This window comes from Papio anubis, chromosome 5, assembly GCF_008728515.1.
Source record: "Papio anubis isolate 15944 chromosome 5, Panubis1.0, whole genome shotgun sequence".
Classification (NCBI taxonomy): domain Eukaryota; kingdom Metazoa; phylum Chordata; class Mammalia; order Primates; family Cercopithecidae; genus Papio; species Papio anubis.
Window position 1 is genome coordinate 59,005,717 of NC_044980.1, and position 25,957 is coordinate 59,031,673.

Consider the following 25,957-nt stretch of genomic DNA (forward strand, 5'->3'; position numbering starts at 1 on the left):
AGACTAGAAAAAAGGAATTTTAAAACTATTAAACACATATTATAACATCTCTTTTATTCAAAAAATATTAAGTGAATGGCTGCTACGTAACAGATAATGTATTAGACATATAGCTTAAGGTATAGTAAGAGTGGCACACATTATTCAAGCCCTCTTTCACAAATATGTAAAATTTAAACTATGATAAATGCTGTGAAGGAGGACATGTTTCTGTGAGGACATGTAAGTAGGGGAGCTGTTTTAGTTTGAGGGGTCAGGGAAGGCTTTCTAAATTGAAGAAGTGTCTTTTTGGACAAGATCTAATAAATGAGTAGGAGTTAACTAGGTAAAGAAGTATGAGGGCCAAACATTACAGACAAACAGACAAATGTGTGCCAAGGTCTATATCCCAGAGAAGAATGGTACACTTAAGGAAGTGAAAGAAGGACATGCTGAGGCTCAGAGGGCAATGGTATGGGTGGTAAGAGATGAAATAGATGAGGTTAGAGTGGAGTAGGAGGGACCATGATACAGATGTTGGTCTTTAGCCTAAAAATAGTAGGAATATATTGAAAGTTTTTGAACTATGGAGTGGCGTGATAAGAATGACAGTTTGAAAAAAAGCATTTTGACACAGTATGCAAAAATTATTAGATGCAAGAAATGGTAGTAATGAAAATTAATAGCTTATTGAAGTAGTCTAAGTAAGAGACAGTAGTGGTTATAAACGTAGAACGATAGGAATGGAGAAATTCACAAACTAGGATGAAAAGGATTTACTGATAAGTTGTAAAGAAATGTCAAGGATAATACCTAGGGTACTAGCTTGTGGACCTGGATGAATTGAATTAGTTAAAAAAAATTAGGAGTAGTTTGGTTTACAGTCCCACCAACAGTGTAAAAGTGTTCCTATTTCTCCACATCCTCTCCAACACCTGTTGTTTCCTGACTTTTTAATGATTGCCATTCTAACTGGTGTGAGATGGTATCTCATTGTGGTTTTGATTTGCATTTCTCTGATGGCCAGTGATGATGAGCATTTTTTCACGTGTCTGTTGGCTGTATGAATGTCTTCTTTTGAGAAATGTCTGTTCATATCCTTTGCCCACTTTTTGATGGGGTTGTTTTTTCTTGTAAATTTGTTTGAGTTATTTGTAGGTTCTGAATATTAGCCCTTTGTCAGATGAGTAGATTGCAAAAATTTTCTCCCATTCTGTAGGTTGCCTGTTCACTCTGATGGTAGTTTCCTTTGCTGTGCAGAAGCTCTTTAGTTTAATGAGATCCCATTTGTCAATTTTGGCTTTTGTTGCCATTGCTTTTGGTGTTTTAGACATGAAGTCCTTGCCTATGCCCATGTCCTGAATGGTATTGCGTATGTTTTCTTCTAGGGTTTTTATGGTTTTAGGTCTAACATTTAAGTCTCTAATCCTTCTTGAATTAATTTTTGTGTAACGAGTAAGGAAGGAATCCAGTTTCAGCTTTCTACTTCTGGCTAGCCAGTTTTCCCAGCAGCATTTATTAAATAGGGAATCCTTTCCCCATTTCTGGTTTTTGTCAGGTTTATCAAAGATCAGATGGTTGTAGATGTGAGGTGTTATTTCTGAAGGCTCTGTTCTGTTCCATTGGTCTATATCTCTGTTTTGGTACCAGTACCATGCTGTTTTGATTACTGTAGCCTTGTAATATAGTTTGAAGTCAGGTAGTGTGATGCCTCCAGCTTTATTATTTTGACTTAGGATTGTCTTGGCAATGTGGGCTCTTTCTTGGTTCCATATAAATTTTAAAGTAGTTTTTTCCAATTCTGTGAAGAAAGTCATTGGTAGCTTAATGGGGATGGCAATCATTGTGGAAGACGGTATGGCAATTCCTCAAGGATCTGGAACTAGAAATACCGTTTGACCCAGCCATCCCATTACTGGGGATATACCCAAAGGATTATAAATCATGCTGCTATAAAGACACATGCACACGTAAGTTTATTGCAGCACTATTCATCGCAAAGACTTGGAACCAACCCAAATGTCCATCAATGACAGACTGGATTAAGAAAATGTGGCACATATACACCATGGAATACTATGCAGCCATAAAAAAGGATGAGTTCATGTCCTTTGTAGGGACACAGATGCAGCTGGAAACCATCATTCTCAGCAAGCTATTGCAAGAACAGAAAACCAAACACCACATGTTCTCATTCATAGGTGGGAATTAAACAATGAGAGCAGTTGGACACAGTAAGGGAAACATCACACACCAGGGCCTGTTGTGGGGTGGGGGGCAGGGGAGATATACCTAATGTAAATGACAAGTTAATGGGTGCAGCACTCCAACATGGCACATATATACATATGTAAGAAACCTGCATGTTGTCCACATGTACCCTAGAACATAAAGTGTTAAAAAAAAAAAAAGTAGTTTGTTTATGGAGAGAAGATTGTGAGTTCAGTATGGGTGTATTGAATTGAGGTGCCTTTAAGACATCACAATGAAAATATCCAAAAGACACTTAAATGTCTAGTTTTGGAGGTCAAAAAAAAGGTCAAGGCTGGAATACTAAATCTGAAGTTTATCTGTATACAAATATTGACAGAAGCTGTCGGTCCATTGCCTAGGGTAAAGAAGCCAGCCAAAACCCACCAAAACCAAGATGGTAATGAAAGTGACCTCGGGTTGTCCTCACTCCTCATTATACACTAATTATAATATATTAGCATGCTAAAAGTCACCAGCACCATGACACTTGACAGATGCCAAGACAATGTCAGGAAGTTACTCTATATGGTCTAAAAAGGGGAGGAACCCTCAGTTCTGGGAGAAATTGCCCACCCTTTTCCTGGAAAACTCATGAATAATCCACCCCTTGTTTAGCATATAATCAAGAAATAACCATAAAAATTGCCAACCAGCAGCCCTCAGGACTGCTCTGCCTGTGAAATAACCATTCTTTTATTCCTTTACTTCCTTAATAAACTTGCTTTCACTTAAAAAAGAAGAGAAAAAAAAAGAGAAGGCAGCTTAAGACCAAGCATTAAGGAACTCCAACTTTATGGAAGGATAAACAAAGACATACTTGAAGAATGAGCAAGGAGTTAGGAGAAAAGAATGTTGTATCATAAAGATGAAAAAAAAAAACCCACCTACTTCAAGATATTTAAAAAAGAGGTCAAGAACGATAAAAAGTGAAAAATACCTGTTGGCTCTAGTAACAGCAGAAAGTGGGTTGAAGAATGTTTGAAGAAGTAAGAAAACTAAGAAAAGAAGTATGGACAATTCATTTGATAACTTTGGCTGTGACCGGAAGAAGAAAGAGGGAGGTCACTGAAAGAAAAGGCACAAGACTAAGAAAATTTTATTTTATTTTTTGTATTTATTTTTTAAATGTGAGAAGCCACTAGAGACAAATTGTAGATTCAGGCAGAATTTGAAAGGAATGGTGAAGGTTTCAAAAGAGTCATATCAGAGAGCAGTGAAGTGACTTTAATATAAGGTGGCCAGAAAAAAAAAAACATTGGAATTGTTCCCACAGATTTGACACTAGAGTTGAGAACTGCCAATCTAAGAGTTCAGTATAGTTTAATTATTAGGAAACTGCACAGAGCATTACATGAAAGAGATTTTCAGAGAAACCCTGATTTTAGTGCTGAATTGGATGATGTTTTAAAAATTATTTGTAGCCCTATACCATTCTTGGGAGGTTTCAAGGAGTATCTACCTTTTCTCTCTAAAATTAACTGAGAATCTTAACGGTTAATCATTACATACTTTTTTTTTAGTTTTCCAGTTTACTAATTTTGTCTTCTTTAACCCAGCTTTTCATATGTAAAATCTCCATTTGGGTACTTTTTGCAAATTCACTTTTTCTTTTTTATTATGTCCTATTCTTGCCTTATCGGCTGTATTTCTTTTTTTAAATCTCAACACACTCACTTTTAAAAGTTCCTTATATATTTCTCAGTTACATGTAGTCTTCAAAAGTGAATTCTTCTATTTATACGTCTGCTTATACTTGCTCATTGGCAGTTGATTTTCTGGAATGCGTTTAATTTATAATTGTGAGTTTATCTTTAGTGGGTGTTGTTTCTGTATGTCTTGGGTGTTCTGAATTATGGAAGCAACTCTGTGGGGCCAGTTTTGTGTTTGATTTTGCTGTGATCTTATGGCTTTTACCAGTAAAAGACTTGTTTTAATGTTATTTTCTCTCTTCAGGGTTTCCAAGCTCCTTGAGAAGTGCTAATTCAGCCTCACAGCCACAAATAGTGCAGATTTGGAGTGCTAGTCCTCCTGGTGACTCTCTTTCTATCCTTTGTCCAGAGTGGCTGGCTTCTTCTGTACTGTATTCCTCAGACCAAAACAGCCTTTCTAGCTTGCTGCTATACATAGAGTGTAGAATTTTGACTCCCACTCTGTATCTCTACCATACACATCAGGGTTTTAAACCTTTTATCTAGCATTTTAATCTAATTAGCACTGGAGAAATACTTCCTGCACTGGCATGGTCCTCCATATTGACCAAAGAATTTGTGGACTGTATAAAAACTGTTCTAGTTGATTAAAATATATGGTTGGATGACTGATATGGACGTTAGCATATGTTAGAAATCCAAAACTGTCAAATTTGGAATGTGGATAAATGCACATTTGAAGCCATATTCTGAGACTAGAATTACAAATTCTTTTGACACAACAATGACATTTATAAAAATTTACATTTAAGAATTAGAAATTGAAAGAATTCTGTTACATACATGTCTGTATATTTAAAGTAACTTCCATATGCTATCTGTTAATCACTGGTGTTTTCTGATAACCTTAATATCTAAACTTTTCCCATGACATAATGTGTACTTTGTGTCAGGCATATGAAATATGTAGTACAATAAGATTTAGAGAAAAGTGGGTATCCTTCAAGTTTGTGTGTGAAGAGGTTAAACGATATAATGAAAAGAGAGGAAAGGAAATAATTTAAGAATGAATGACAGTCCACAAAGTCATATATTTAGAAAATGTACTTTTTATTACCTTTAATTAAAAGTTATTTGTACATAATACAGTGGATATAATGGGTACTTGTTGAATTAATTAATTTCTATGTTAAGGCCCGTTTCTGTGAGGAGGTAGACACTAAATCTTAATAAATGCAGGGCCTTTTTCTCTCTTTTCTCCCTGGGTCTGGGTCCTAAGATTCTAGTGCCTTCAAGTGCCAGTATTTTGGCAAGGATGAATATTTGACTTGGCTGATGCTTTCTGAGCTATAGCCCTCCAGGTCACTGTACTCTCTTCATTCTACTAAAAGATGTTTACTATTTACTCAGTACTAAATCAGTGACATCCTCTGCTGCTCCCCTACCATCCTAAGCATGAGAAAATTCTTGCTTTCTCTTTAAAGTGTATTCTGGAAGTGGGATGAAGTGGGCTTCCCTGCTGACAAAAGTCCAAACCTTATGGAATGTTCTATCCTGTCATTCTCCCACCAATTGTAAGTTGAGGCAAATATGTTGCAGAGTACCTTCCCAGAGATCTGTCAGCATCTTGCCCCAACCCCATAGAATCTTTATCTACTATGTGTTGAGTGTAAGGGGATGGGGAAAAGAGGAGCAGGAAAAAAGACCTTCCAGATCTATTATTATGCTCAGAATCGTGGGTTTCTGAAAATCAAAGACCAAAAATTTAATAATTTAATTTCTTTGTTATCCACATACTACTGTGTCATCCATTCCTTGAGCATTTTCTGCTTCTGCCTGAATGGAGAAGAAGGGTCATGGATAACCAGAACTCGGAACAAAAACCACATTGGTATATATGTGTTTATGTGTATATATATGTATTATTTTTTCCCACAAAGAAATAAAGGAGAAAAGAATAAAGCAGGAAAAGAGGCCCAGGAGATTTAGTAAAGGAGAGAAAAGACTAAATGACCTCTTTACTCTTTAAAGTAATGTATGACATGCCTGTGACTGAGGATTTAATGGATCTGGAACCAGTGGACAAGTATAAGGATTGTTGTTGGGGAGGCTAAAAAATGAATTTTGTTATGGAGCCATGTTCTCTCTCAGTGATAGCTCAATGGGATTTGTCACCCACCTAGAAATCAGAAACTAAGAACTTTGATTTATTAAAAAATTTAAAAATAAATGAGGGAATACAAATCAAAATAATGTAAACTCAGGGGATACGATTATTTTAAGGCTTATAAGGAAAAATATCATAATTATTCATTATAAAACCAAGGTATCTTATTCCACTCAAATGAAAATTACTTCCTGATTATTTTACTTTCAAAATGTCTTACATTACCAACACAAGCACCTGGTTCAGGCCCTTGATATCCATGCCTTAATAACCCTCCTTCTGCCATTTAGCACTCGCATTGTTGAAGATATCTTCTCTTCATGTTTTTCTCCGTTTTCAAAGAATTCATAGGTCCTACTTGCTCAGCATGTTCACTGTAGCATCCCTAGTGCCTTGGGTATTCTTGCTATGCATGGAATTACATTTTCCCAGAATTCATGTGTTTAAACCCTAATCCCCAATGTGGTATTTGGAGATAGAGCTTTTACGGTTAAATGAAGTTAGGGTCCTAATCCAATAGGATGGGTGGTCTTATTTAAAAAGAAGAGCAGTCTCTCCTCTACCCCTTTCTTTCTTACCGCCCCCCCCACCACCCTCACTGATACAACTCCGATGACTGGAGGAACATCAGGGTCTTTGGCCTCACGCCGGTAGGAGTAATGACACTGAAACACATGGAGTGGTTTTAAGGAATGAAAAGTTTAATAGGCAAGGAAGAAGAAAACAGCTCCTGGTACAGAGACAGATGGAGGGGAGATCTGAACAAAGAGAAAACCCCATGTGTAGCAGAGAAGTGGCTGCTTATATTGGGATCCTGGAAGAGGAAGTATTTGGTTTCCACAGGGCCCAGGGGATTGGTTTGACCAGGTGTGTCATTTATGTAGCCCGCAAAAACAAAAACCTGGCCCTCCCACCCTAGCGCCTTTTTATATGCAAATGCAGGCCTCCATGTCCATGATATTCTACACATGTGGGGATATGTGGGGGCGGCCATGTTGCCAGGCAAATGTTTGGGCAAGAGCAAGAGAAAGACCGTGGGAATCGCCATGTTTGGGTGGACCCAGTTTCTAATGGCCATATCAAAGCTTGCCAGCCAGCTCTAAGAGCCAGGGTTTTCCTGCTAGACAAGAAACATTTCTTGAGCTTCTTTAAAAGAAACAAAAACTTCCCGAGGACCCCCTTTCCTCTCTATCTGCCTAAAATAATTTTTTAATGACTCTTATAACACCACCATCCCCCAGTGCCCCCCGACACACACGTGAACACACAGAAGGTGGATATCTGCAAGTCAAGAAGAGAGCCTTCACCAGAACCTGACCATACTGACTCCCTGATCTCAGACTTCGACTCCAGAACTGTGAAAAATAAATTTCTGTTGTTTAAGTCACCCAGTCTATACTATCTTGTTTTGGCAGCCCAACCAGATTGAAATAATCCCCAAGGCCTAGAATAATGCTTAGCCCATTCAATAAATATTTCCTGGCTGCCATGGACATTAGCTGGACTACATTGCATTCAGGAACATGATGAAACGTCCCGGCTGACAAGTAATGACGTCTGCTGTAGGCTTATACAGTCTTTGTAACAACTACCAATGGTCTCTGACTTAAAATGGTTGCATTTATGATTTTTAAACTTTATAGTGGGTTTATCAGGATTTATGCCTTTTCAACTTATATTTTTGACTTACATGTATCAGGATTTAGCCCTATCATAAGACAGGAAGCATCTGTACTTAGCTCTGCCATAGTAGCACAAAAGCAACCATCCCCAATACATACACAAATGAGCATGGCTGTTTTCCAGTTAAATTTTATTTACAAAAACAGGCAGCAGACTGTATTTAGCCCACAACTTTACAGTTTAACCCACCTTAGCTGTCCAAGGAATATTGCATGCTACTTCTTAGAAAAGCTGTCACCCAATCATACTGACAGGTGCTCCTTCCACACACTCCATGTTGTTCCCCTTGCCTCAAAATTCCTCTTCACTTTTTGTGGAAAGAAAATTGATTGCAATTTCCATTCCCTCCATGTCCAGGAATTAAGGAAAAACAAAACACAGTCCATTCCCACAGGGTCTTGTAATAGAGGGGAATATATGTAGCTAATCAATATAGTTATTGTAGGAGGTGTAAAAGGAATAGTAGGGACATAAAGGAAGAGATGGAACATTTTACATAGGGTAGAATAGTAAAAGACCTCAGAGGAAATGAAAAGATACAAGATGGAACACTATAAGAAGTGAGATAGTGGCTGGGTGCAGTGGCTCACTCCTGTAATCCCAGCACTTTGGGAGGCCGAGGCGGGCAGATCACAAAGTCAGGAGATCGAGACCATCCTGGCCAACATGTTGAAACCCCGTCTCTATGAAAAATATAAAAATTAGCTGGGAGTGGTGGTTCATGCCTGTAATCCCAGCTACTCGGGAGGCTGAGGCAGGAGAATCGCTTGAGCAGAGTCAGAAGTTGCAGTGAGCTGAGATCTTGCCACTGCACTCCAGACTGGTGACAGAGACTCTGTCTCAAAAAAAAAAAAAAAAAAAAAAGAGACAGCAGAGAGTGGAAGGAGGAACAAGTCTAAGACAGTAGGGAAGGGGAAAGGCAAGCAAAATGGAAAGAAGTAAATGCTGAAATATAAAAAGCAGGAATGAGCTCATCCTGTTTATGTAAAATGTGTGTGTATCTAAGTTAAAAACAAGGGGAAAAGATTGATCAATATATGCTAACTTATCGAGATACTCATGGTATGTTGGTAAGGGAAAAATAAATAAGCAGTGTACTATGGGCGCACATGCTTTTGTGTTTTCTGTGAGCCAAGGAAAGGTATGAGAGGAGTTACCAGTGTTGCCTCAAGGATGGTTGTCTCTGGAAGGTAGGGGCTGGGCAGGTGGGATAGAGGTAGTTATGGTGATTTTAGCTGTAAATAACAAAAACATGACTGACAGGGGCTTGGCAAGTTGATGTTTATTTTTCTCATATGATAAGTGTAGTACTTTCTGCAGTCAGGGATACAGACTAATTTTGTGTCTGCATTCCTTCTGTTCTCATGCATGTTGCCTCATTTTGCAAGATGACTGACACAGATGGAAATACCAGGGACAAATCATGTTCAAGGAAAGGAAAAAGGATAGTGTCGGCTCCTTCTTCTCCTTTCATCAGGAAATCAAAAGCTTTCACAGGAACTTTAAGCATACTTTTCCTTTGGTCTCATTGGCCAAAGCTGGGCCAACTCTATCTGAAGAATGCTTAGGTAAACAACTATTTAGGCTTTCTGCATTCTATAATGGAGAATATTTTTATAAAGAAGAAGAAGGCTGGGGAAAGTATTGGTTTATCCAACCAAGAGTATCTGTGACAGTTTGTTTTGCCTTTATAAGTATTATATTTTATTGTTTCATTATTTGCTATAATGTGTTCATTTTACAGTAAGAAAATAAATGCCAAATTTAGAATTTGCCATCACCCAACTAGTTGACCTCTCAGCCTAAAAATGTGAGATTGCTGAGTGTCGAAATATTTTGTGAAAAAGAGGAAGGAAGAAGATAATGGAAGACAATGGCAGGGCCTGCACTTTTAACATAATAATCTCATCCACCAGTTAGTAATCATGATTTGGTCAGTTACCTGTAAACTGATTTACCTGATGTGTAAATCCTTTCCCAGAGACTACATGGCAGTTTCTCTGGACTGAGAAAGAGTGGAATTTTTTAATAGTCTCAAGAGACACAGACAGCAAGCTCTTCCAGATTCCATTTTAAAAGATCTGTCCTGCAGTAGTACAGAGCATGAATTGTACACATTGTGAGAGAGGAGGAAATGCTAAGTCCAGACTAGAGATTATGAGAGCTGAACTGAGGTGGTAATAATGGCAAAAGAGAAAGGGCGTAAAGTATAAGAAAAATTAAGCAAGAAAAATTTACCTGAACTGATGGCTAGTGAAACATAGAAAGAGATGATAATGGAAGAATCTAAAATTATTACTAAATTTCCTCCTTAGATGGATAATAATTGGATTGTGGTAACAGTAATTAAGATTTTGGATGAGGTATAGGTTTAAAGGAAAAGTTAACTTACCTTTGAACATGTTATGCCTGCCTTTTCCTATGTGGCAAATCCACAGAGAGATGGATATCTATTTATTTAAATTTTTGTAGAGATGGAGATCTCATTGTGTTGCCTAGGCTGGTCTCAAACTCCTGGCCCCAAATTGTCTTCCTGCCTTGACCTTCCAAAGTGCTGGGATTGCAGGTGTAAGCTACTGTACCTAGTATGATGGATATCTAATAGATAGACTAATGGTTTGGGGGATTAGGAGAGTGGTCCCAGCCAAAGCTAGAGATTGAATCATTAGATTAACAGGTAGTGGTTGAAACGGTAGTAATTAAAGATATAACTACTCAGGGAGAATGTATACTGTCAGAAATGAAAAGATCCAAGGCTGGAGACCCTATAACGTACCAACATTTAATGGTTTGCCAGGGGAAAAGCCAGAAAAAGAAAGAGTTAGAAGCTAAAAGGAAACTCTATTCAAGTGGCATCCTGGAACTGGATAACTGTAAGAGTTTGGCCAATAATATTAAATGCTGCAGATTTATTGAGTACAATGAGAACTAAAAATAGAGTATTGGATATGGCAATTGGGTCATAGATTTTTGGCTATAGCAATTTTATTTTGGTAGTGGGTAGTGCGAAAGAATAGACAGAAGTGAGCTGGAACTGTACTCTGAAGGAAAGGAAAGAAGTGACTATGGCTAGATGAAAATGTAGCCTGCAGAGACAGGTTTTTCTGTTGGTGGTGGTGGTGGTGGTGTTTTTTAATAGGAAGGATTTGTACATGTGTGTCTCCTTTAGGGAAGGCCATGTCAAGAGAGAAATGATTATTTTATTTTATTTTATTTATCATACTTTTATGTTCTAGGGTACATGTGCACAACGTGCAGGTTTGTTACATATGTATACATGTGCCATGTTGGTGTGCTGCACCCATTAACTCGTCATTTACATTAGGTATATCTCCTAATGCTATCCCTCCCCACTCCCCCCACCCCACAACAGGCCCTGGTGTGTGATGTTCCCCTTCCTGTGTCCAAGTGATCTCATCATTCAATTCCCACCTATGAGTGAGAACATGCGGTATTTGGTTTTCTGTTCTTGTGATAGTTTGCTGAGAATGATGGTTTCCAGCTGCATCCATGTCCCTACAAAGGACATGAACTCATCCTTTTTTATGGCTGCATAGTATTCCATGGTGTATATGTGCCACATTTTCTTAATCCAATCTGTCACTGATGGACATTTGAGTTGGTTTCAAGTCTTTGCTATTGTGAATAGTGCTGCAATAAACATATATGTGCATGTGTCTTTATAGCAGCATGATTTATAATCCTTTGGGTATATACCCAGTAATGGGATGGCTGGGTCAAATGGTATTTCTAGTTCTAGATCCTTGAGGAATCGCTACACTGTCTTCCACAATGGTTGAACTAGTTTACAGTGCCACCAACAGTGGAAAAAGTGTTCCTGTTTCTCCACATCCTCTCCAACACCTGTTGTTTCCTGACTTTTTAATGATCACCATTCTAACTGGTGTGAGATGGTATCTCATTGTGGTTTTGATTTGCATTTCTCTGATGGCCAGTGATGATGAGCATTTTTTCACGTGTCTCTTGGCTGCATAAATATCTTCTTTTGAGAAGTGTCTGTTCATATCCTTTGCCCACTTTTTGATGGGGTTATTTTTTTCTTGTAAATTTGTTTGAGTTCTTTATAGGTTCTGGATATTAGCCCTTTGTCAGATGAGTAGATTGCAAAAATTTTCTCCCATTCTGTAGGTTGCCTGTTCACTCTGATGGTAGTTTCCTTTGCTGTGCAGAAACTCTTTAGTTTAACTAGATCCCATTTGTCAATTTTGGCTTTTGTTACCATTGCTTTTGGTGTTTTAGACATGAAGTCCTTCTCCGTGCTTATGTCCTGAATGGTACTGCCTATGTTTTCTTCTAGGGTTTTTATGGTTTTAGGCCTAACATTTAAGTCTCTAATCCATCTTGAATTAATGTTTGTATAAGGTGTAAGGAAGGGATTCAGTTTCAGCTTTCTACTTCTGGCTAGCCAGTTTTCCCAGCAGCATTTATTAAATAGGGAATCCTTTCCCCATTTCTGTTTTTTGTCAGGTTTATCAAAGATCAGAAGGTTGTAGATGTGTGGTATTATTTCTGAGAACTCTGTTCTGTTCCATTGGTCTATATCTCTGTTTTGGTACCAGTACCATGCTGTTTTGGTTACTGTAGCCTTGTAATATAGTTTGAAGTCAGGTAGTGTGACGCCTCCAGCTTTCTTCTTGGCTTAGGATTGTCTTGGCAATGCGGGCTCTTTTTTGGTTCCTCTTTTATTTCACTGAGCAGTGGTTTGTAGTTCTCCTTGAAGAGGTCCTTCACATCCCTTGTAAGTTGGATTCCTAGGTATTTTTTTCTCTTCAAAGCAATCATGAGTTCACTCATGATTTGGCTCTCTGTCTGTTATTAGTGTATAAGAATGCTTGTGATTTTTGCACGTTGATTTTGTATCCTGACACTTTGCTGAAGTAGCTTATCAGCTTAAGGAGATTTTGGGCTGAGACAATGGGGTTTTCTAAATATACAATCATGTCATCTGCAAACAGGGACAATTTGACTTCCTCTTCTCCTAATTGAATATGCTTTCTTTCTTTCTCTTGCCTGATTGCCCTGGCCAGAATTTCTATTAGTATGTTGAATAGGAGTGGTGAGAGAGGGCATCCCTGTCTTGTGCCAGTTTTCAAAGGGAATGCTTCCAGTTTTTGCCCATTCAGTATGATATTGGCTGTGGGTTTGTCATAAATAGCTCTTATTGACATACGTTCCATCAATACCGAATTTATTGAGAGTTTTTAGCATGAAGGACTGTTGAATTTTGTCAAAGGCCTTTTCTGCATCTATTGAGATAATCATGTGGTTTTGTCTTTGGTTCTGTGTATATGCTGGATTACATTTATTGATTTGCATATATTGAACCAGCCTTGCATCCCAGGGATGAAGCCCACTTGATCATGGTGGATAAGCTTTTTGATGTGCTGCTGGATTCAGTTTGCCAGTATTTTATTGAGGATTTTTGCATCGATGTTCATCAGGGATAGGTCTACAATTCTCTTTTTTCGTTGTGTCTCTGCCAGGCTTTGATATCAGGATGATGTTGGCCTCATAAAATGAGTTAGGGAGGATTCCTTCTTTTTCTATTGATTGGAATAGTTTCAGAAGGAATGGTACTAGCTCCTCCTTATACCTCTGGTAGAATTTGGCTGTGAATCCGTCTGGTCCTGGACTTTTTTTGGTTGGTAGTCTATTAATTATTGCCTCAATTTCAGAGCCTGCTATTGGTCTATTCAGGGATTCAACTTCTTCCTGATTTAGTCTTGGGAGAGTGTAAGTGCCCCGGAATTTATCCATTTCCTCTAAGTTTTCTAGTTCATTTGCATAGAGGTGTTTATAGTATTCTCTGATGGTACCATGTTTGTATTTCTGTAGGGTCAGTGGTAATATCCCTTTTATTATTTTTTATTGTGTCTATTTGATTCTTCTCTCTCTTCTTATTAGTCTTTCTAGCAGTCTGTGCATTTTGTTGATCTTTTCAAAAAACCAGCTCCTGGATTTATTGATTTTTTGAAGGGTCTTTTTGTGTCTCTTTCTCCTTCAGTTCTGTTCTGATCTTAGTTATTTCTTGCCTTCTGCTAGCTTTTGAATGTGTTTGCTCTTGCTTCTCTAGTTCTTTTAATTGTTATGTTAGGGTGTCAATTTTGATCTTTCCTGCTTTCTCTTGTGGGCATTTAGTGCTATAAATTTCCCTCTACACACTTCTTTAAATGTGTCCCAGAGATTCTGGTATGTTGTATCTTTGATCTCATTGGTTTCAAAGAACATCTTTATTTCTGCCTTCATTTTGTTATATACCCAGTAGTCATTCAGGAGCAGGTTGTTCAGTTTCCATGTAGTTGAGTGGTTTTGAGTGAGTTTCTTAATCTTGAGTTCTAGTTTGATTTCACTGTGGTCTGAGAGACAGTTTGTTATAATTTCTGTTCTTTTACATTTGCTAAGGAGTGCTTTACTTCTAACTATGTGGTCAATTTTGGAATAAGTGCGATGTGGTGCTGAGAAGAACGTATATTCTGTTGATTTGGGGTGGGGAGTTCTGTAGATGTCTATTAGGTCTGCTTGGTGCAGAGTTGAGATCAATTCCTGGATATCCTTAACTTTCTGTCTGATTGATCTGTCTGATGTTGACAGTGAGGTGTTAAAGTCTCCCATTATTATTGTATGGGAGTCTAAGTCTCTTTGTATGTGTCTAAGGACTTGCTTTATGAATCTGGGTCCTCCTGTACTGGCTGCACATGTATTTAGGATAGTTAGCTCTTCTTGTTGAATTGATCCCTCTACCAGTATGTAATGGCCTTTGTCTCTTTTGATCTTTGATGGTTTAAAGTCTGTTTTATCAGAGACTAGGATTGCAACTCCTGCCTTTTTTTGTTTTCCATTTGCTTGGTAGATATTACCCCATCCCTTTATTTTGAGCCTATGTGTGTCTCTGCACATGAGATGGGTCTCCTGAATACAGCAAACTGATGGGTCTTGACTCTTTATCCAATTTGGCAGTCTGTGTCTTTTAATTGGAGCCTGTAGCCCATTTACATTTAAGATTAATATTGTTATGTGTGAACTTGATCCTGTCTTTATGATGTTAGCTGGTTATTTTGTTCATTAGTTGATGCAGTTTCTTCCTAGCATCAATGGTCTTTACATTTTGGCATGTTTTTACAGTGGCTGGTACCGGTTGTTCCTTTCCATGTTTAGTGCTTCCTTCAGGAGCTCTTGTAGGGCAGGCCTCGTGGTGACAGAATCTCTCAGCATTTGCTTGTCTGTAAAGGATTTTATTTCTCCTTTACTTATGAAACTTAGTTTGGCTGGATATGAAATTCTGGGTTGAAAATTCTTTTCTTTAAGAATGTTGAATATTGGCCCTCACTGTCTTCTGACTTGTAGAGTTTCTGCCAAGAGATCTGCTGTCAGTCTGATGGGCTTCCCTTTGTAGGTAGCCCAACCTTTCTCTCTGACTGCCCTTAACGTTTATTCCTTCATTTCAACTTTGGTGAATCTGACAATTATGTGTCTTGGAGTTGCTCTTCTCAAGGAGTATCTTGGTGGCATTCTCTGTATTCCCTGAATTTGAATGTTGGCCTGCCTTGCTAGGTTGGGGAAGTTCTCTTGGATAATATCCTGCAGAGTGTTTTCCACCTTGGTTCCATTCTCCCCATCACTGTCACGTACACCAATTAGACATAGATTTGGTCTTTTCATGTAATCCCATATTTCTTGGAGCCTTTGTTCTTTTCTTTTTAGTCTTTTTTCTCTAAACTTCTCTTCTCGCTTTATTTCATTCATTTAATCTTCAGTCACTGATACCCTTTCTTCCAGTTGATCGAGTCAGTTACTGAAGCTTGTGCATTTGTCACATAGTTCTCGTGTCATGGTTTTCAGCTCTATCTGGTCATTTAAGAACTTCTTTGCATTGATTATTCTAGTTAGCCATTCATCAGATCTTTTTTCAAGGTTTTTAGCTTCTTTGCCGTGGGTTTGTACTTCCTCCTTTAGCTCAGAGAAGTTTGATTGTCTGAAGCCTTCTTCTCTCAACTGGTCAAAGTCATTCTCCATCCAGCTTTGTTTCGTTGCTGGCGAGGAGCTGCGTTCCTTTGGAGGGGGAGAGGTGCTCTGATTTGTAGAATTTTCAGCTTTTTTGCACTGCTTTTTCCCCATCTTTGTGGTTTTATCTACCTTTGGTCTTTGATGATTGTGACATACAGGTGTGGTTTTGGTGTGGATGTCCTTTCTATTTGTTAGTTTTCCTTCTAACAGTCAGGACCCTCAGCTGCAGGTCTGTTGGAGTTTGCTCGAGGTCCACTCCAGACCCTGTTTGCCTGGATATCAGCAGCAGAAGATGCAGAAGAGTGACTATTGCTGAATAGCAGATGTTGCTGTCTGATCATTCCTCTGGAAGCTTCGTCTCAGAGGTGAATCTGGCCACGTGAGGTGTGAGGTGTCAGTCTGCCCCTAGTTGGGGGTGTCTCCCAGTTAGGCTACCCCATGTCAGGTATCCCCTTCAGCAGGCAGTCTGTCAGTTCTCAGATCTCAAATTCCATGCTGGGAGAACCACTACTCTCTTCAAAGCTGTCAGACAGGGACGTTTACATCTGCAGAAGTTTCTGCTGCCTTTTGTTTGTCCCCAGAGGTGGAGTCTACAGAGGCAGGCAGACCTCTTTGAGCTGCAGTGGGCTCCTCCCAGTTGGAGCTTCCAGGCTGCTTTGTTTACCTACTCAGGCCTCAGTAATGGCAGGCGCCCCTCCCCCAGCCTCACTGCTGCCTTGCGGTTAGATCTCAAACTGCTGTGCTAGCCATGAGAGAGGCTCCATGGGCGTGGGACCCTCCAAGCCAGTCGCGGGATATAATCTCCTGGTGTGCCATTTGCTAAGACCCTTGGTAAAGCACAGTATTAGGGTGGGAGTGACCCGATTTTCCAGGTGCTGTGTGTCATGGTTTCCCTTGGCTAGGAAAGGGAATTTCCTTACCCCTTGCGCTTCCCAGGTGAGGCAATGCCTCGCCCTGCTTCAACTCTTGCTCAGTGGGCTGTACCCACTGTCCTGCACCCACTTTCCAACACACCCCAGTGAGATGAACCCGGTACCCCAGTTGGAAATGCAGAAATCACATGTCTTCTGTGTCACTCACACTGGGAGCTGGAGGCTGGAGCTGTTCCTATTCGGCCATCTTGGAACCTATATTACCTATCATCTTATTTAAAAAAAAAATATTTAAAAGTATGCTTGTACATAGGAAAAATCTCTAGGAAGATATATACTTAAATATTAGTAATTCTGGCTAATGGATGGTTTTTATTTTTTCTATTTATATCACTTAATTTTTCACAATGAATATTTATTGAGAATCTAAATACATTTTAGACTAGTTAGTGTTATCTTTAATCCTACTACATCCTGTGATGAGTTAATGAAGAGTTGGCTGGGTGCTTTTATTACCAATATGTCCTCAAAAATATAGTCCATTTTTGGCCAGACACGGTGGCTCACGTCTTTAATCCCAGCACTTTGGAAGGCCAAGGCATGTGGATCACTTGAGGTCAGGAGTTCAAGACCATCCTGGCCAACATGGTGAAATCCCATCTCTGCTAAAAATACAAAAATTACCCGGGCATGGTGGTGCACGCCTGTGGTCCCAAATACGTAGGAGGCTGAGGCAGGAGAATCACTTGAATCCTATATATATGTGAGATGGTATGTTAGTTTGGTTTTTGATTTGTACTTCTCTTAATGATTAGTGATGTTGAACATTTTTTTCATATGCTAGTTGGCCATGTATATGTCTTCTTTTGACAAGTGTCTGTTCATGTCCTTTGCCCATTTTTTAATGGAGTTTTTTTCCTTGTTAAGTTTCTTACAGATTCTGGATATTAGACCTTTGTTGGATGTATAGTTTGCAAATATTTTCTTCCATTCTGTAGATTGTCTAATTAGTCTATTGATTGTTTCTTTTGCTGTGCACAAGTTCTTTAGTTTAATTACATCATATTTGTCAATTTTTTTTTCTTTGCTGCTGTTGCTTTGTCTTTGGAATGAAATCTTTGCCAGGGCCTATGACCACAATGGTATTTTCTAAGTTTTCTTCTAGGGTTTTATAGTTTTAAGTTTTATGTTTAAGTCTTGAATCCATCTTGAGTTGATTTTTATATTGTAAATAAGGTGTCTAGTGTTAATCTTCTGCTATGGCAAGCCAGTTGTCCCAGTATGATTTATTGAATAGGGAATCTTTTCCTCATTGTTTGTTTTTGTCGACTTTGTTGAAGATCACATGTTTTTAGGTGTGCAACTTTTTTTTGGAGCTCTCTGTACTGATACATTGGTCTACGTGTCTGTTTTTGTACCAGTACCATGCTGTTTTGGTTACTGTAGCCTTGTAGTATAGTTTAAAGTAATGTGATGTCTCCAGCTTTGTACCTTTTGCTTAGGATTGCTTTGGGTATTCTAACTCTTTTTGGTTCCATATGCATTTTAGAATAGTTTTTCCTAATTCTGTGGAAAAGGTCATTGGTAGTTTGATAGAAAATAGCATTAAATCTGTAACTTGCTTTAGGCTGTATGGCCATTTTAATAATATTGATTCTTTATATCCCCTATCTATGAGCATAGGATGTTTTTCCATTTGTATTTGTCATATCTGATTTCTTTCAGCAGTGTTTTGTAATTTTCATTGTAGAGATCTTTCACCTGCCTGATTAGCTGTATTCCTAGGTATTTTTTTGTGTGTGGTTATTGTGAACGGGATTGCATCCTTGATTTCACACTACACTTGGACAGTGTTGGAATATAGAAATGCTACTGATTTTTGTACATTGATTTTATATCCTGAAACTTTGCTGAAGTTCTTTATCAGATCTAGGAACTTTTGGGCAGATACTGTGGGGTTTCTGTATATAAAATCATATCATCCATGAATTTAGTTTGACTCCTCTGGCCAGCCCCAAGATGCCTTTTATTTCCCTCTTGCCTGAAGTGCTCTAGCTGGGACCCTCCAATGCACTGTCTTCCAGTGGTGAATAGGAATTCTTGATAAGGTGTGATGGTATTTCAGAGCATAGGTGTGAATGGGAATCCATATCCAAACCTACTTGAGATTCTGGGGAATGAATTCCAGCTTTGCCTATTCAGGATGGTCTTGGCTGTCAGGTTTTGTCTTAGATGGCTTATGCCTGTTATTTTAAGTATATTTCTTAATTTTAGTTGCCCTGGATTTGTTAGGGATTTTTTTTTTTTTTTTTTTTTTTTTTTTGAGATAGAGTCTCATTTCATTTCCACAGGATGGAGTGCAGTAGCAAGATCTTGGCTCCTGCAGCCTCTGCCTCCCAGGTTCAAAAGTTCCTCCTCCTCAGCCTCCTGAGTAGCTAGGGATTACAGGCATGTGCCACCATGCCTGGCTAATTTAATTTTAGTAGAGACAAGGTTTCACCATGTTGGCCCAGACTAGTCTGGAACTCCTGAAGCCACGTGATCCTGCCTGCCCTCATTATCCCAAAGTATACCAGGATTACAGGTGTAAATGCCAAATGCCTTGCTGAGGGTTTGTAATATGAAGGGATGTTAAATTTTACCAAAAACCTTTTCTGCATCTGTTCAGATGATCATGTGGTTTTTCCTTTTAGTTCTGTTTATGTGATGAATCTCATTTATTAATTTGCATATGTTGTACCTACCTTGCATCCCAGGGGTAAAGCCTACTTGATCATGGTGGATTAGCTTTTTGATGTACTACTGGATTTGGTTTGCTAATATTTTTTTGAGGATTTTTGCATCCATGTTCATCAAGGATATTGGCCTGAACTTTTCTTTTTTGTTGTTTTATCTCCTGCTCAATTTTTTGGAATAGTTCCATTAGGAATGGTACCAGCTTCTCTTCATATGTCTGGTAGAATTCAGCGTGAACTTCTCTGGTCTAGGACTTTTTCCGGTTGGTAGGCTTTTTATTACTGACTCAATTTCAGAACTCATTATTGATCTGTTCAGAGTTTTAATTTCTTCTTAGTTCATTCTTGGGAGGTTGTATGTTTCCAGCAATTTATCTGATTTTAGATTTTCTAGTTTGTGTGCATAGAGGTATTTGTAATAGTCTCTGAGGGTTATTTGTATTTGTGTGTGGTCTGTAGTAATGTCCCATTTGTTGATTCTAATTGTGTTTATTGGATCCTCTCCTTTTATACTAATGTAGCTAGTGGTCTGTTAATCTTATTTATTCTTTCAAAGATCAAACTTCTTGTTTTGTTGATCTTTTGTATGGTTTTCACATCTCAGTTACATTCCCTCCAGCTCTGATTTTGTTTATTTATTGTCTTCTAGCTTTGGAGTTGTTTTGCTCTTATTTCTTCACTTCCTCTAGGTATGATGTTAGGTTGTTAATTTGAGATCTAATTTTTTTATGTGGGTGTTTAGCATTATGAACTTTCCTCTTAACACTGTTTTAGTTGTTTTCCTGAGATTCTGGTATGTTATATATTTATCATAATTTCTTTTAAATAATTTCTTGATTTCTACCTTATTCAGAAGAAGGTTGATTAATTTGCATGTGACTGTATGCTTTTCACTGACTTTAGTATCAATTTCTATTTTTATTGTGCTGTGGTTCAAGAGTGTGATTGTTTTGATTTCAGTTTTCTTGAATTTGAGAATTGTTTTATTCTCAATCATGTGGTTGATTTTAGAGTATGTGCCATATGCAGATGTGAAGACTGTATGTTCTGTTGTTTTGGGGCAGAGAGTTGTGTTGATGACTGTTAGGTTCATTTGATCATGCGTCAAGTTCAAGTTCAGATATCTTTATGAATTTTCCACCTCAATTATTTGTCTGATATTACTAGCACAATGTTGAACCTACCCCGTATTATTGTGTGGTTATCTAAGGTTCTTTGTAGGTCTCTAAGAACTTGTTTTATGAATCTGGGTGCTCCAGTGTTGGGTGCATGTATATTTGGATAAATACATGTTGTTGTTGAATTGAACTCTTTACTGTCATGTAATACCTTGTCTTTTTTGATTGTTGTTGGTTTAAAGTTTGTTTTGTCTGCTTTCTTTGTGTGTGTTCTGTTTACTTGGTAGATTTTTCTTCATCCCTTTCCTTTAAGTCTGTGGTGTTACTAGATATAAGATGGGTCTCTTTGAAGCTATTGTGAATGGGAGTTCATTCATGATTTGGCTCTCTGTTTGTCTGTTACTGGTGTATAAGAATGCTTGTGATTTGCACATTGATTTTGTATCCTGAGACTTTGCTGAAGTTGCTTATCAGCTTAAGGAGATTTTGGGCTGAGACAATGAGGTTTTCTAGATATACAATCATGTCATCTGCAAACAGGGACAATTTGACTTCTTCTTTTCCTAACTGAATACCCTTGATTTCTTTCTCTTGCCTGATTGCCCTAGCCAGAACTTCCAACATTATGTTGAATAGGAGTGGTGAGAGAGGGCATCCCTGTCTTGTTCCAGTTTTCAAAGGGAATGCTTCCAGTTTTTGCCCATTCAGTATGATCTTGGCTGTGGATTTGTCATAAATAGCTCTTAGCTTCAAAGAGAATAAAATACCTAGGAATCCAACTTACAAGGGATTTAAAGGACCTCTTCAAGGAGAACTACAAACCACTGCTCAGTGAAATAAAAGAGGACACAAACAAATGGAAGAACATACCATGCTCATGGATAGGAAGAATCAATATTGTGAAAATGGCCATACTGCCCAAGGTAATTTATAGATTCAGTGCCATACCCATTAAGCTACCAATGACTTTCTTCACAGAATTGGAAAAAATGGCTTTAAAGTTCATATGGAACCAAAAAGGAGCCCGCATTGCCAAGACAGTCCTAAGCCAAAAGAACAAAGCTGGAGGCATCACGCTACCTGACTTCAAACTATACTACAAGGCTACAGTAACCAAAACAGCATGGTACTGGTACCAAAACAGAGATATGGACCAATGGAACAGAACAGAGTCCTCAGAAATAATATCACACATCTACAGCCATCTGATCTTTGACAAACCTGACAAAAACCAGAAATGGGGAAAGGATTCCCTATTTAATAAATGGTGTTGGGAAAGTTGGCTAGCCATAAGTAGAAAGCTGAAACTGGATCCTTTCCTTACTCCTTATATGAAAATTAATTCAAGATGGATTAGAGACTTAAATGTTAGACCTAAAAACCATAAAAAACCCTAGAAGAAAACCTAGGTAATACTATTCAGGACATAGGCATGGGCAAGGACTTCATGTCTAAAACACCAAAAGCAACGGCAACAAAAGCCAAAATTGCCAAATGGGATCTAATTAAACTAAAGAGCTTCTGCACAGCAAAAGAAACTACCATCAGAGTGAACACGAAGCCTACAGAATGGGAGAAAATTTTTGCAATCTACTCATCTGACAAAGGGCTAATATCCAGAACCTATAAAGAACTCAATCAAATTTACAAAAGAAAAACAAACAACCCCATCAAAAAGTGGGCAAAGGATATATGAACAGACACTTCTCAAAAGAAGACATTCATACAGCCAACAGACACATGAAAAAATGCTCATCACCACTCGCCGTCAGAGAAATTCAAATCAAAACCACATTGAGATACCATCTCACACCAGTTAGAATGGCAATCATTAAGAAATCAGGAAACAACAGGTGCTGAAGAGGATGTAGAGAAATAGGAACACTTTTACACTGTTGGTGGAAATGTAAACTAGTTCAACCATTGTGGAAAACAGTGTGGCGATTCCTTTTTTTTTTTTTGAGGCGGGTCACAAGCTCTATTACCCAGACTGGGTGCAGTGGCGGATCTCAGCTCACTGCAAGCTCCGCCTCCCAGGTTCATGCCATTCTCCGGCCTCAGCCTCCCGAGTAGCTGGGACTACAGGCCGCCACCTCGCCCGGCTAGTTTTTTGTATTTTTGAAGCCAGAGCGGGGTTTCACCGTGTTAGCCAGGGGATGGTCTCGATCTCCTGACCTCGTGATCCGCCCGTCTACGGCCTCCTAAAGTGCTGGGATTACAGGCTTGAGCCACCGTGCCCTGCCTGGCAATTCCTTAAGGATCTAGAACTAGAAATACTATTTGACCCAGCCATCCCATTATTGGGGATATACTCAAAGGATTACAAGTCATGCTGCTATAAAGACTGTACACCGCATTATGTTTATCGTGGCACTATTCTTTGCTGTGAACTTGGAATCCAACCCAAATATCCATCAGGCTGGATTAAAAATGTCGCACATATGCACCATGGAATACTATGCAGCCATAAAAAAGGATGAGTTTGTGTCCTTTGTAGGGACATGGATGCAGCTGGAAACCATCATTCTCGGGAAACTATCACAAGAACAGAAAACCAAATACCACATGTTCTCACTCATAGGTGGGAATTGAACAATGAGATCACTTGGACACAGGAAGGGGATCATCACACACCGGGTCCTATTGTGGGGAGGAGGGTGGAGGGATAGCATTAGGAGATATACCTAATGTAAATGACGAGTTAATGGGTGCAGCACACCAGCATGGCACATGTATTCATATGTAACAAACCTGCACATTGAACTTAAAGTATAATTTAAAAAAAAAAAAAGAAGAGTCATGCAGTACATCCTTTTTAAAAAGACTTCTTATATAATGCATAGTCATATTTACTTTATAATGTAAACATATTCTTTAAAGATCCATGTTTATAGTTATGTATCCATGATGTGTGGGCCCACACACTTCAAAACGACCTGCAGGAATCAAGTAGTAAGTTCTCCACCAATTGTAGACTTCTAACCACCTGCCTACAGTTTTGGTTTAGGGGTTTGTTTTTGAACAACATTTAAAAAATCAATAATAACTGAATTGTACATTTAAAAATAATTTAAAGAGTATAATTGGACTGTTTGTAACTCAAAGGATTAAAAAAGTTTAAAAAGTTTGTAACTCAAACTTTGCAAAAGGGTAAATGCTTGAGGGGATGCATACCCCATTCTCCACGATGTGCTTATTTCACATTTTTGTGCCATAAATATATACACCTGCTATGTACACACAAAAGTTAAAAATAAATTTCTATACTTCAAAGAAGAAAAATATTTGAGGGGTGGCAAATAGCCACATGCTAAGTGCATTTTAATTTATTTATACTTTAATGTAATTTTAAAATTATAGCAACTATGTATTACTTTTTTTGTAAATGATTAATATGTATACTGCATTAGTATATTTTTCTACCTTAAAAATTACATTATTAAAACAAAAAGTTTGAAAAAGCTAAAGACCCGTTAACCAGTGCTTCCAATTTAGATCCTCTCCCACTTCCCACGGAATATGTATGTATTCATAAAAAACATATAACATTAATCTTTCTTCATTATTTTACAAAAATGGTATCATACTATATTAAATTGTGCTGTCGTAGTTCATTACTGATTGATTATATTGCATGACTGTCTTTTTGCTGTAAATTTTACCTACAATGAAATCCATAAATCTTAGCCGTTCATTCACTGAATTATAACAAATGCAGATACCTGTGTAACCCAATCCTCACAAAGACATAAAATGTATTACTCTGGAAAGTTTCTTTATTCCCCTCTCATTCAATTTTCGTCCCGTCATTCAGAGGCAACCACTCTTCTGATTTGTTAATCACAGATTAATTTCACTTGTCTTGTTACAAAACTAGAATCATATGCTATGTAATCTTTGTGTAAGGTTTTTAAATGTAAGTGTTATGTTTTAGGGTTTCATCCATGATGTTGAGTATATGTTTTCTCCTGGTTATTGCCGAGTAGCATTTCATTATGTGAATAACTACAGTATGTTTATTTGTGCTTCCAGAAATCCTCCTAGTCTCAACTATCTCTGGCCAAAATCTCTAGCCCTTTGGCCACTTGTTCTGGCCTAGCAACCACCTCAAAAATCAATTCAGCCTGGGCTCTGCCCAGCTGCTACTCCAGCGAGCAGAATAATAGCACTTGCCACCTGGGGCTTCCCTGTTGCCACTGAAGCATGAGATGCAATGAGACCTAGTTGGTTCTCGTGTGTGTGTAACCTGGCAGTGGTGTGGTATTAATGCTCTATGGGGAAAACCTTGGACCATGAGGAGATGGACCTCAGAAGATAAATTATTCTCCTTTCATCCTTCAGTGGCCTGTAACTCATAATGTATAAAGTTGTAACATAATCATTCATGGGGCCTTTCAAAAGATTGTACTTAATACTAATTAAAGGCCTACTCAGAAATCCATGTCCTGATATTTGTTCTCTCCCACTAACTCCCTTTTTTAGCCACCCCTGTGCTTCCTAATAAAGTGTATCTGGTAAACTTTTGCCTCAGTTCTATTTCCTGGGGAACCCCAGGTAATGCATCTTATGTGCAGACATTTAGGTTAGTTTTTCCCTTTTTTCTTTTACTTACCTGAAGTGTTTCTCTAGAGTTTTGCTAGTTTTTAAAGTATGCTGAAGTATGATTTGTTCCAATCCTCAAAGTTTAGTCTTACATATTGAGCATCTTCTATGTGTCAAGCACTCTTCTAAGTTATAGGAACACACTGATTAAACATAATATTCATGATCCCTGCTTGATGGGCAGAAGTTATATAGGAATGTTTTAGGGTTATTGATAAGCCATTTCTAGTCACTTCTGTGACTTCCATTGCTTTGCTCTGCCAGTAGCAGAAATTAAGAGTATGTCTAGAAACATTAATATTGGTGTATGTGTAGTAGGTTTAGATTTAAAGACCTTTACTCCTAATATGACTACAGGCTACTTCAGACAACTATGACAGGGACTTGAAAATGGACAGTAGACTTCCTATAGAGAGGATCTGGAGGGCACTTAGGTCCACAGAAATTTCTAAAGTATGACTAACATATCATGACTAGCCCCCGATATTTACCCTATCTTACTTGCCCTGCTGCTTTGATGCTGAATGAAAAAATAGACAACAGGAAGTGGGAAGTAGGTTTTGAATAGTTTAGTTCAAAATAAAGTGTGGGTGAACATGATTAAGTCATGGGAATATTCTTTCTTAAATATGCTCAATTTGACATTGGTGTCTTTAGGTAGTTAAATGTTGCGAACTTTATTGACTCGACAAAAATTCCATCCAAATGTTAAACAAGAAGTTTTAATCTGCTCCATGATCAAGCTTTAAGGAGTGTGTGGACTCCCTGAAATTTTGTGCAATATAGCATATATAGAAACTTTGTGCATTTTTCTAGGGAGAGGATCCATAGCTTTCAGAAGAATCTCAGTAGGATTCTTTTGGGGTGAGGGGGA

General features: G+C 38.3%; 1 protein-coding gene across 9 annotated transcripts in view; it reads left to right on the plus strand.

Annotated features, from left to right (window-relative positions):
• Positions 1 to 25,957, plus strand: part of RNF180 (ring finger protein 180) — a 217,324-nt gene that overhangs the window by 106,599 nt on the left and 84,768 nt on the right. The window lies entirely within an intron of this gene.